We start from the raw sequence: 12,846 nt of genomic DNA, 5'->3' as shown, positions 1-12,846 counted from the left end.
GGTCATGATCTCAGGGTTGTGAGATGGAGCCCTGCGTCACGCTCCCTGCTGTGGTGTGGAGCCTACTTAAGGTTCTCTCTCTCCCTCTCTCTCTGCCCCTCTCCCTGCCCCCTTTCCTTTCTCTTAATCATTTTTTTTGTTTTAAATTTTTATTACTGAAGTATTGTTGACACACAATGTTATATTAGTTTTGGTGTACAGCATAGTGATTTAACGATTCTGTACACAATGCTCAGCACCATAAGTGTAGTTACCATCTGCCACTACACATGTATGTTAAAGTTTTCTTCATATATTTCTTGCACATTTTGAGGCTTATTCCAGACTATTTTATATTTTAGTTACTGTTGGAAATTCTTCCACTGTGTCTTTTAACTGAATAATATTTATATGTAAAAAAGCTATCATTTACTACATATGAATTTTATAACTGGCTTCATTACCCATTTCTCTTATTTGCAATTCAGTAGATTCTCTTAGGTTTTCCAGATATATAATCATGATGGTTATACATCATAATCATGATACTTGTACAAATTGTGACAATTTTGCCTCTTATTTTCATATTTTACACCTCTAACTTCTTTCCTAATTCTAACTTCTTGCTTACTTGTATCAGCTTGTATCTGCAGAGTTTTTAAAGAATAATGGTAGCATGCATTCTTGTCTTTTATTCTGACTTCAATGGAACTGCTTTTAGTGCTTTCCTTTTAGGCAAGATGATAACTTTTGAGGAAGATCTATTTTACCATGCCAAAAAAGAATCTATCTATTCCTCTTTTATTAAGATTTTTAAAATCTAGAATGAGTGTTGAATTTTATTCAGTTCCTTGTCTGCATCTATAGAAATAATTAAATTTTCTCCTTAGATTTTTTAAAATATAGTGAATCATATTAATGGATTTTTCTAATATTGAACCATCCTTGCATTCCCAGAATAAATCCCACTTGTATATAGGTATTATTCTTCAAATGTGCCACATGAATCTGTTTATTAAAAATTAATTTAGGAATATTGCCTCAATATTCATTTGTGAGCTTGACCAGTAGGTCTAATCCAGTGTTTACTGGACAACTGGATCCATGTTGTGCTATGTCAAACAAATCATTTGTAAGCTCCAGCAGCCAGCCTCAAGAATGACCTCCAATGATCCCCATGTCCTAGTGTTTACACCTTTTGTGTAGCCCCCTGCTACACCGTTACAGAGTTTGTGCAATTGAAAGCACATAGGAGAATCTCACTTCTGAGATTAGGTTGTAAAAGACTATGGCTTCTGTCTCACATGGTTTTTTTGTTTGCTGGGTCTCTCCTAGATCATTTGCTCTAGGAGAAGCAAGCTGCCATGTTGTGGAAAGGCTCATGTGTCAAGAAACTAAAATCTCCACTGATAGCTAGCAAGAAACTGAGGACTGCTCCTGGATGCCTGACTCTCAGAAACTGCAGTAACAAATGTTTTTGTTTAAAGCCAGGGAGTGTTGAGGTAATTTGTTATGCAGCATTAGATAACAAATGCATATGTTTTCTTTATTTTCAGTTTTCCAAAGCAGTTTACACAGCATTGGAGGGAAGACTTGCTCTAGGGCTTAAGTAATGGATGTACTTTAGCTCTGTGGAGATAAGGGGAAAGGCATTCTGGGAATGGGAATTAATGAGAAGAGATAAAATGTGCATGGGTAACAGACATCTACAGAAAACTTTGGTGAACAAGAGCAGAATACACATTCTTCTTAAGCATACATGGAACATTCTCCAGAATAGAATATATGCCAGGCCTTAAAACAAAGCTCAATAAATGTAAAAGGATTGAAATCATACAAAGTATATTCTCTAGTCATAAGTGTGAAATTGGAAATTAATAATAGGAAAAAACTGGAGAAAGTCACAAATATGCAGAAATTAAATAACATACTACTAAATAACCAATGGATAAAAGTAGAAATCACAAGGGAAATCAGAAGATACTTTGAGTAAAATGAAACATAGCATACCAAAAGCAGTGCTTAGAGGGAATTTTATAGTTATAAAAAATTCCACTGAAAAAGAGGAATGACCTCAAATAAACAACCCAAACTTGCACCTTAAAACACTGGACAAAGAAGAGCAAACTAAACCCAAAGCAAACAGAAGGAAGAAAATATTATGACTAGAACATAGGTTAATGAAATAGAGGTTAGAAAGACAACAGAGAAAATCAACAAAATTAAAAGTTGGCTCATTATAAAGATAAAAAAATTGACAAGTCTTTTTAGCTAGATTGATCAAGAAAAAAGAAGACTCAGAATACTAAGACCAGAAATTGAAGAAAGGATATTATGGGCATTACAGAGATAAAAGGCTATCAATAGCATCATGAACAACTATATGGCAGCATATTAGATCACTTCATTGAAATTGATAAATCCCTAGAAAGACACCTACTACCAAAACTGACTCAAGAAGAATAGAAAATCTGAATAGACCTAAAACAAGTAAAGAGATTGAATTAGTAATTTAAAAATTTCCCACAAAAAATATTCCCTCAACTAGATGGCTTTCCTGGTGAATTCTGCCACACATTTAAATAATTAATACCAGTTCTTCACAAACTCTTCTAAAAATAGAAGAGGATAGAACACTTTCTAACTCATTCTATGAAGTCAGTGTTACCATGATACCAAAACCAGACAGATACATTACCAAAAAAGAACACTACAGACTAATATCTTTTAAGCATACAGATGCAAAAACCTTCAATAAAACATTAGCAAATAAATCCAGCAATACATAAAAAGGATAATGCATATGACCAAGTAGGATTTACCCCAGATATACAAGATTGGTTTAAAATCTGAAAATCAATTAATGTAATACACCACAACAGAATAAAGGACCAAAACTTTATGATCATCTCGATAGATAGAGAAAAAGCGTTTGACAAAATTCAACACCTCTTTATGATAAAAACACCCAAGAAACCAGGAATAGAAGGGAAATTCCTCAATCTGATTAGCATCTACAAATCCCCACATCTAACATACTTAATGGTAAGAGGCTGAGTACAACTCTGTAGGATTAAGAACAAGACAAGAATATCTACTCATCACTTATAAACATTCTAGCCAGGGAAATTAGGCAAGAAAAAAAAAAAAAAAGAAAGGTATCAAGATTTGAAAGGAAGCAGATGACATAATTTATATAGAGAACATCTTAAATAACCCATGAATAAACTATTAGCTCTAATAAATGAGTTAGCGAAGTTTCAGGATACATGAAAAATACTTAAAAACCAGGACGCCTGGGTGGCTCAGTGGTTGAGCATCTGCCTTTGGCTCAGGGTGTGATCCCAGAGTCCCACATCGGGTTCCCAGCAGGAAGCCTGCTTCTCTCTCTGTGCCTATGTCTCTGCCTCTCTCTCTGTGTCTCTCATGAAAAAATAAATAAAATCTTAAAAAAAGAGAAAAATATACAAAAATCAATTGTATTTCTATCACAATGAGTAAACTGAAAACTCAATTAAGAAAAAATCCATTTATAATAGCATCAAAAAATAAAATACTTAGAAATAAACTTAACTGAAGCGCTACTCTGAAAACTATAAAATATTGTTGAAGGAAATTTAAAAATACTTAAATAAATAGAAAGGCCCATGGATTGAAACACATAATATTATTCCCAAATTAACCTACAGATTCAACATAATCCCTATCAGTATTCCAGTTGATTTCTTGGCTGAAATTGACAAGCTGATCCTAAAATTTATATGAAAATGCAAGGAATCCATATTAGCCAAAATAAACTTGAAAATGAGGAACAAAGTTGGAAGATTTATACTGACAGATTTCAAAACTTACTAGAAATGTAATCAGGACAGTGTGGTATTGGCCTATGAGTGGACATATGGATCAATGGAACAGAATTGAGAGTCCAGAACTACATTCTCAACTTTATGGTCACATGATTTTTGATAAGGCTGCCAAGATAATGAAATTGGGAAAGGAATTGTCTTTAAAACAGTGTTGGGCCTGCTGGGTACACACATGTATAAAAATGATGTTGAACCCCTACCCCATACCACATACAAAATTTACTCAAAATAGCATCAAAATGAAAAACTTTTGTGCTTCAAAGAATACAGTAAGAAAGTGAAAAGGCGACCCACAAAATGAGAGAAAATTTTTTACAAATCATATATCTGATAAGTAAGGGATTTGTATCTAGAATATATGAAGGACTCCTACAACTCAATAATAAAAAGACAACCCAATTTAAAAATGGGCAAAGGATCATAAGAAGAATTTCTCCAAAGAAGATATACAAATTATTATAAGCACATGAGAAGATGCTCAACCTCATTAGCCGTCAGGAAATGCAAATCAAAACCACAATGAGATACCATTGCACACCGGATAGAGCTATCTAGGATAGTTTAATAAAAAACACAGATAATTACAAGTGTTGGCAAAGATATGAAGAAATTAATCCTCATACACTGCTGGTGAAAATTTAAAATAGTACAGCTGCTTTGGAAAAGCAGAGAACTACCATTCTGGCATTTCCTCAAGTGGTTAAACAGAGTTACCACATGACCCAATGATTGCACTCCTAGGTATCTACTTGAGAAGTGAAAATATGTACCCACATAAAAAATTTTACATAAATCTTCATAGAAGCATTATTCATAATAGTCAAAAAGTAGAAACAACCCCAGTGTCCATCAACTGACAGATCAATAAATAAAATATGCAATATTTGTGCAATGGCATATTATTTAGCAATAAAAAGAAATGAAATACTAACACATGCTACAATGTGGATGGAATTGGAAAAAATCATGCTAAGTGAAAAACCGGTCACAAAGGACCACATATTGTACGATTCCATTTATATGAAATGTCCAGAATAGACAAATATATAGAGACAAAAAGTAGATAAGTGGTTGCCTAGGGCGGGGGGGCAGAGGGCAGGAGAGTTTGGAAGGTGATGGACGAGAGGTGTACAAATTTTTTTGAAGGCGTAATGAATATATGCTAAAATTGATTGTCGTGATGCATGCATAGCTCTGAATATATGAAAAGCCATTGAATTGTATAGTGAACTGTACAATTTAAAATACTTTAAAAAATACAGTTCACTATACTTTAAAATGTATAGGGAACTGTAGAGCATGTGGATTATGTCTCAATAAAGCTGTTTAAAATTGTGTGGGGGGAATCAGGGATCAGTTTGAGATCCAAACTGCATGTGTGTGTTGTGAGGAGGTTGGCCAGGATTGGCACAATAGGACACAAGGATGGAGCAGTGCAGGGGCCCCAGCTCAGAGACAGGGGATGCACACTACTTGCCATTAAGAAAAAAGTTGGACGTGGATGGCAAATAGATTTTGTCTTGGGTGCCATCCTTGGCCGATAGCCAATAGCAGGTAGTGGCTACCTCCTGTGCTGTACTGGGTCTGAAGAGGAGTCTGGTTTCCAGGGAAAGGTACCAGGCTTGGCTACCAATGTCTGCACAGTAATGACAACTAAGATTTCTTGAATAGGACCTTGGTACTAAGCGCTGTCCTAAGTACTTCATGAGCTGCATCCCATTTAATTCCCTTCAGTGTCCGAAGGTGGGTACCATCACTATCTCCAGTTTATAAAGGAGAAAGAGCCAGCAACACTGGCTCAAGGTCACATGGCTGGGTAATGGCAGAGTCAAGGGTCAGGGCCTAGAGGGTTGACACCAAAGTTCTCTGGTGACTCTGAGCCACAGTGACTTTCCCAAGAGCATGGGAGCCTACCCTTTAAATCTGCCAGCTGGCAGAGGCCACCCTTCCTGGACATGACTAAAGGTGTGTTTGGGAAGACCCATCTGCTTTAAAAATCTTTCCCGAGATCTGGAAACCCAATGGATTTCACTCCTTGGGGTGGTGTTAGCCATTCAGGTCCCCTGAAAGGAGTCACAACTCATCAGTCAACGTCTTCTGGGGATTTACAGTGAGTAGCTGGCTGCAGGGCCTGGGGGAACAGAAGCCAGGAAAAATGTCCTGGGGGATAAGGGATAAAGACAGCAAGTCATGGGGCGCACACACACACACACACACACACACACACACACATCCAACCCCCACAATCACACCTGTAGCATCTGGTGACTTTGCCTGAGCCCTTCCATGTGAGGAGTTCCCAAGGATGCTTTGCACTCGCATGTGACCTTTGGGGCTAAGCTACAAGTGGGCAGGAGACTACAAGCGGACATGAGTGCAGTGGCCTGGATGTGGGGATGCTTGGCCTTCCCGGGTGACCTGAGTGTGGAGTGCCTTTTGTTTCAGGGGCAATGGGCAGTTTGTTATTTAAAAGACAAAAGAAACTCACCGCCCTGACCATCCTCACACTGAGACTGAGACCCACGAGGCCTGGCACCTTACAGAGTTGCCTGTCCAGCCTTCCTGAGGTTCTTCTGGGGACAATCAGCATCCTGGCAGGGACCCCCAGTTGCCATGTGCTTGGCATTCACCTTTAGGAGAGAGCTGGGCCTCTCTCCCTCAGAACGGAATTAGACCTATGGACTCCGAGCCCTCCGCCTCCCCCAAGTCCTGGCAGGCTGTGCTCCTGTGCAGGGGGCGGATGGGGAGGAGTCCTGGATGAACAGATGCAGAGGTAGTGACTTAGTGGAAGGGTGAGGCAGGGAAGTGTTGGTTGGCTGTGAAATGGGGGGAAACGTAAGTGCAGGGAGAGATGGGACAAATGCAAACATGGAATTGTGGAAGCTGGCAAACACAGGTAGGGGTGTGAGCGGCCTCACACCCCGGTTCATCCCAGCTTGTTCTCGCCTTCTCAGATTTCTCTACCTTCTTCTCCAGGTTTGCTTTCGGCATTACCTGGGTTTATGTATCAGCTCTGCCACTTACCACTTGTGGGTCCTTGGGTAATTTATCCTCTGAATCTTGGTTTCCTTGCCTGAGGGAGACTATGGCACTGTTGTTGTAAAGGTAAAACAAGGTGACGTGTGAAGCACCTAGCACAGAAAGGGCATAGTAGCATTTGATAAATGATATCTATCCTACTACAGATATTTTTAAAAAGATTTTATTTATTTATTCATGAGAGACACAGAGAGAGAGAGAGAGGCAGAGACATAGGCAGAGGGAGAGGCAGCTCCCTGCGGGAACCTGATGTGGGACCCGATCCCAGGACTCTAGGATCACACCCTGAGCTGAAGGTAGACGCTCAACCACTGAGCCACCCAGGTGTCCCTAGTATAGATATGTTTAAGTTATTTTTAATGGGACGCCTGGGTGGCTCAGTTGGTTGAGCATGTGACTCTTGATTTCGGCTCAGGTCATGAGATTGAGCCCCATGTCCAGCTCCGCACTCAGTGGGGAGTCTGCTTGAGATTCTCTCTCTCTCTCTCCCTCTGCCACCCCTCACATTCGTTCTCTCTCTCTCAAATAAATAAACCTTTTTAAAAAAGTTATTTTTAACCTAACACAAAATTGACCATCTTAGCCATCTTTAAGTGCACACTTTAGTGGCATAAAGCACATTTACAATGCTGTGCGACCATCTCCACTATCCATTTCTAGAACTTTCAATCATCCCAAATAGAAACTCGGTACTCATTAAGCAATAACTCCCCATTCTCTCCTTACCTCAGTCCCCAGCAACCTTTAATCTATTCTCCATGTCTATTAATTTGTCTATTCTAGATATTTCATGGAAGTGCAATCATACAATATTTGTCCTTTTGTGGTTGGCTGATTTCACTTAGCATGATGTTTTCAAGCTTCACCTATGTTGTGGCACATGTCCAAACTCCCCTCCTCTTTCAGGCGGACTATCATTTTACTGTATGGACGAGCCACATTTTCTTTATCCATTTATCTGCTGATGGACATTTGGGATTCCACCTTTTGACTATTGTGCCTATATTAGACATCACAGCCACTCTGCAAGGGAGCAACTGAACATTGGGGAATCAGAACACAGACCCTGGAGCAACCCTGCCTGAAGCCCACCCTGGGATGGTCTTAACCTCTTTAAGCCTCAGTTTTCTCATCTGTGAAATAGGGATATGAGGTCCTCCTGATGAGAGCTTGTGTGAGGAGGAAATGAGGCCATGCTTGCACGGTGGCTCCGATAGTCTCCGGTACCTGGTTAACTTTCAGAATGGTTAGCTGTCATCACTGTGTTGGGAACCGACACGTTTACCCAAGTACCATACCCAAGACTCACCTTGATGGACTGAAGTTGTATCTGGGAACTGGTGGCTCAAGGTGGAGAGTTGCAGAATGGAAAAGGGCTAGAAGGAATAGAGACATTAGAGGTTCACTCCTCCAACTTCCTCCTTTGACCCCTGGGGAAGCCAAGGCCTCAGGAAAGATAGGGAATGGCCAGAATGACGGGTAGAGCTGGAACCAGGTGCCTGCCCCCCATGACTAGAGCTTGGCCTTGGCTCCACTTCTGATCACGCCAGTTCCCCTCCCCCAACCAGCACCTCTCCCCTCCAGAGGTCACAACAGATGGGGGGCTGCTTCACCCAGTGGGATTCTCCTCCAACTTATGGGGCCTTAGGGACCCACCTTCCCTTTGACCTCAGCTCAGGCACAAGGCCAGCTGCTTGCCTCACTGTAACGTCTGCCTTTCCCCTCCCCACTTCCGCCTGGCTGGTAGGCAGCAGAGGGAGGGAGGGTGTCAAACAGGTTTACCTGAGAGGGTCTTTTCTGGCAGGGGTAGGGGGTAGGCATGGAGGAACGGAGGCCTGGCCAGCCCAGGGGTGGCGGGATGTCTGTTGTTTTGGGATTAAGTACCTGGGCTGGGCAAGCACATCTGTCGTTCAGCCGTTTGTGTTCCCTTTGTTCATTTTGCTGATTTTCTAGGAGGTTATTTTTAGAGAATTCCAGCCTAAGTTCTGCAAAAGGGGGGCAGGATGGGGTGCAGCCCAAACCTGGGCAGGAGAACAGGGCAGACAAGGTGACCTGGTGGCAGTGAGGACAAAAACCTTGGCGGAGGGAAAGGGACCAGCTGTCAAGCTGTCCCCTCCCCCTGGGGACACTTCTGCAGCTCATTGATGAAAGAATTTTTTGTTTGTTTGTTTGTTTACTCAAAGGTGCCCTGGGTACCTGGATGGCTCAGTGGTTGAGCATCTGCCTCCGGCTCAGGGTCAGGTCATGATCCCAGAATCTCTGGATGGAGTCCCACATGGGGTCCCCAGCAGGGAGCCTGCTTCTCCCTCTGCCTGTGTCTCTGCTTCTCTTTCTGTGTCTCTCATGAATAAATAAATAAAATCTTAAAAAAAAACAAAAACAAAGGCCAGGTCCCATCTCTCCCCCCATCTTCAGGGATCAGTCTCGCATAAGGAGGTGTTAAGGAGCTGGCTGGGGGGCGTCCATTGGGGAAGGCATGATGGGGGGCCCTGTGAGAGCTCCTGTCACAGCGCAGCCCTGCAGGGAGGGGGGCCAGAGGTCACAGGGGAGGCTGCACTGCGTGAGGAAAGGCCTGCAGGGGAGGTGAATTTTGTAAATCCGGTACCTACGACTTTGGGGTAAACCCTTGCCTTTTACTTCTGGCTCATTTTCTCCTCCTTTATCCTTCCCAGTGTGCTGGGCATCACCACAGGAAAGATGCTTTCTTCGGGGAGCTCGAAGTGCTGGTGGCATGGACCGGACAGTTGGGGCCCAGCCCCCTCCCCACCTGCCCGCCTCCCTGGAGACAGTCCTGGGAGGCAGGCGGGGAGCGGGGCTGGGGCGGGGCAGCGCGGCTCACCTGCAAGGCAGCGCGAAAACCAACACCCAGGGATGGGCCCGGAGGAAGGGAAGGATCCTGCCCCTGCTCCAGCAGCTGAAAGCGAGAAGCTGATAATAGCCAGGAGGCCTGAAATGCACCCACGGTAATCAAGCCATCTGGCAGGAGCCGGCGGGGAAGGAGGCCGCATCCGGCCTGCCAGGCCCCACGGGCCCAGGCCGTGGCCCAGCCCTGCCCCGGGAGCCGCAGGCTGGGGGGGCTCCTCTCCAGGCCGGGGGCGGCCTCTCACCTGCCGAGGCCGAGGGAGAGAACAGCCAAGGCCATCTCGTCCGGCCCCAGGGCTGCGCTGGGCTTAGCTTTCACTGGGACGAAGCCCTTGGGAGCCGCACCCTGGACCTTCCATTAGCTGGGGAGGTGGTTTGAAGGGCTTTGTGGGCTCCCAAACGCTCACAGCACCCCCAGCCCTTACCGAGGGCCAGGCACTGTTCTGAGAGGGTTTTTTTTTTTTTTTAAGATTTTATTTATTTCTTCATGAGAGACACAGAGAGAGGCAGAGACACAGGCAGAGGGAGAAGCGGGCTCCATGCAGGGAGCCTGATGCAGGACTTGATCCCAGGTCTCCAGGATCATGCCCTGGGCTGAAGGCGGGAGCTCAGCTGCTGAGCCACCCAGGGATCCCCTGTTCTGAGAGGTTTCGTCTAACTCTCCCCCCCGCCACCCCCACCCCCCCACCCCCGCTCTCCGAGTCCTCACAAGAACTCTGCGAGAGGGGAGTTATCTCCGTTGGACAGAGGGGAGGCCTGGGCAGGGGGCAGGCCTGGGCCTGGCCAGCACTTTGGCTCCCGAGCCCTGCCTGCCCTTCGCTGCTGGGCAGCGCTGCCCTGTTGCTCCATAGCCCAGGCTGGAGTTGAGAACCGGTCTTCCTTGTGCACTGGGAAAGCGGAGGTCCCTGAGATGTGGCCTGTGGGTGGTGAGCTGGGGCGGGTGATGGCATACCATCAGAATGGATGTCCCCTAACTTAAAGCAGGCAGGGGTCCCGTCCAACCTCACGCCCTCCACCCCCCGCCCCACCGAAGGTTAGTACAGTTAGATCTGAAGAGGTTGCTTGGGGTCACAAAGCTCGAAAATGATAAAACAGGCATCGTGGCTGAAGTCACTGGGACAGTCTGTCACTCCTATCAATTTCTCTGGGGAATAAAACTGGCCCTGGCCCTGGCACCCCTACCCCATCCACCTAAGCCCCCACAGTGGACAGCAGGGGCATTGGGTGGCAGGTGGCAGTCATCTGCTAGAGGTTTCCTGAGGGCAGGGGCCCCTGTTGACCTGACCACCATTTCCTGCCCACCCAGGGACCCCCCCTCCATCTGGTAAAGAAGATTGAGAAGAACTGGAGACACTTCAGTTTCTTGCCTTTCTGGCTCTCCTCCCCCTTGGTTGAGGGCTGATTGGTGTCCCTGGGGGCTTTTGACCTGTGGGCCTTACCCAGAGTTCAGCTTGGGTGGTGTTGGGACCAAGCCCCCAGCCAGGTCCCAAAGAGGAGTCTCTAGCCTAGGACTGAGGTATCTCCAGATGTACAGGAGCTTTGCCAGGTAATCATTGCAGGTAATGGCAAAGGCTTTGAACGAAGTGTCCAAACTGGTTTAACTCCTTTTTGGTATTTCTCTTATTTTGTGGATTTTAATTCACTTGCTAAGGACCTGCCCTGCCTTAATCTCTATTCCCTGAGGAATGAAAGATTAGATAGTTTTTTGTTTGTTTTGTTTGCTTAAGGGTCTATACTCCTGTTTCCTGGGTTGGGCTCAGCTAGTCTTTCTATAGGACCCCCGCCTCCCCGAGGGGGCCAGACAGGGAGTCTAGGGATGCTTGGGTCAAGGTCCAAATTACATTCAATGTTCCTTCTAAATCTATGGTTCCAACAATATTATTTGCCACCCAATGGCATTCAACCAACAGAAGATATAAGAGAAGAATTGCCCTTCAATTCTTAATCCGACAGCACCGATCAAACAATTATGGTATAGAAGGTGCTAGGCAAGAAGCATTTCTGTTTCCTGCCATGGAGGACTTTACAGTCTGAAAGACAGGTGAGACATACACGTACAACACGAAGTTCAGGATCAGCAAGAGAAACCGCAGCGCAGAAAGCAGTAGCGGGTTCATTGCCAAACGAAGGACATGGGAACAGTTTTCATACGGAAGAGTTTCACAGAGTAGCTAACGTAGCAAGACTTGTTCCTAACCAAAGGATACTAGCAAAAGGCATTGCCAACGTGAGTGATACTGTGAAGAATGAGGTCAGGGGAGAGAATTGGCTAGAATTGTTGGGGATGGGTTTGGTTTTGGAGGATATGTGTGTGTGGTGGGCATTTGCTGGACTTAGAGTTTCCTGTAGGTTTTCTTCCTTATTTTGGAGACTACCCTGCTCTCTTTCTGGGAGAGCCCCTATCCCTTTCAGCAACTGAGGAACTGTCAGCTGGGTTATAGGTGGGAATATCACATTTCTCCCTCTGTTCACTCAACCATAACGTTGGTCCAGGAATGGACCTGTGACCCAGTGACAGCCAAGGAACACACGAAACATCTGCTGGGGCCGTTTGGAGAGAAGAACGTTCTCTTTCTCACTGCTTGAACCTGGAGTTCACTTTGCAGTGCAAACTTCTTCCCACCAGAGGCATAGAGTCTGTCTGAGAGTGGCATCAACATAAAGGTAGCAAGACCAAGAGGTGATATCAGGTGCTAGTGACTTCTTACAAGACCCTGAATCAAGCCATGCCTGAAGACAGACCTACCCCTTGGACTTTTCAACTGTGTGGTCAGTATATTTCCTTTCTTCTTCTTCTTTTTTTTTTAAGATTTTATTTATTTGTACAGAGAGAGAAAATGAGGCAGAGACCCAGGGAGAGGGAGAAGCAGGCTCCATGCAGGGAGCCCGATGTGGGACTCTATTCCAGGTCTCTAGGATCAGGCCCTGGGCTGAAGGCAGCGCTAAACCACTGAGCCACCTGAGCTGCCCCATTTCCTTTCTTCTTATATGCACTGGGGTTGGTTTTCTTGAAACAGAAAAGCATTTTGTTATGGCGTGGGCCTTGAACTGGATTTGGGCTGATGGAGGGGAAGAGGGCGATCCAAGGAGACTGTGCCGT

General features: G+C 44.8%; 1 long non-coding RNA gene across 23 annotated transcripts in view; it reads left to right on the top strand.

Annotated features, from left to right (window-relative positions):
• Positions 1 to 12,846, top strand: part of LOC111097728 — a 181,561-nt gene that overhangs the window by 149,996 nt on the left and 18,719 nt on the right. For 22 of the 23 annotated variants that reach the window (XR_005365842.1, XR_005365849.1, XR_005365841.1 and 19 more), the window contains 3 exons: positions 1,315 to 1,481; positions 9,557 to 9,847; positions 12,240 to 12,515. This is a non-coding gene — a long non-coding RNA (uncharacterized LOC111097728). The remainder of the gene's footprint in view (positions 1 to 1,314; positions 1,482 to 9,556; positions 9,848 to 12,239; positions 12,516 to 12,846) is intronic. The other variant, XR_005365854.1, reaches the window with a different exon arrangement.

Source organism: Canis lupus, chromosome 10 (assembly GCF_011100685.1).
Source record: "Canis lupus familiaris isolate Mischka breed German Shepherd chromosome 10, alternate assembly UU_Cfam_GSD_1.0, whole genome shotgun sequence".
Taxonomy (NCBI): domain Eukaryota; kingdom Metazoa; phylum Chordata; class Mammalia; order Carnivora; family Canidae; genus Canis; species Canis lupus.
This window is presented reverse-complemented; position numbering and strand designations above follow the sequence as displayed.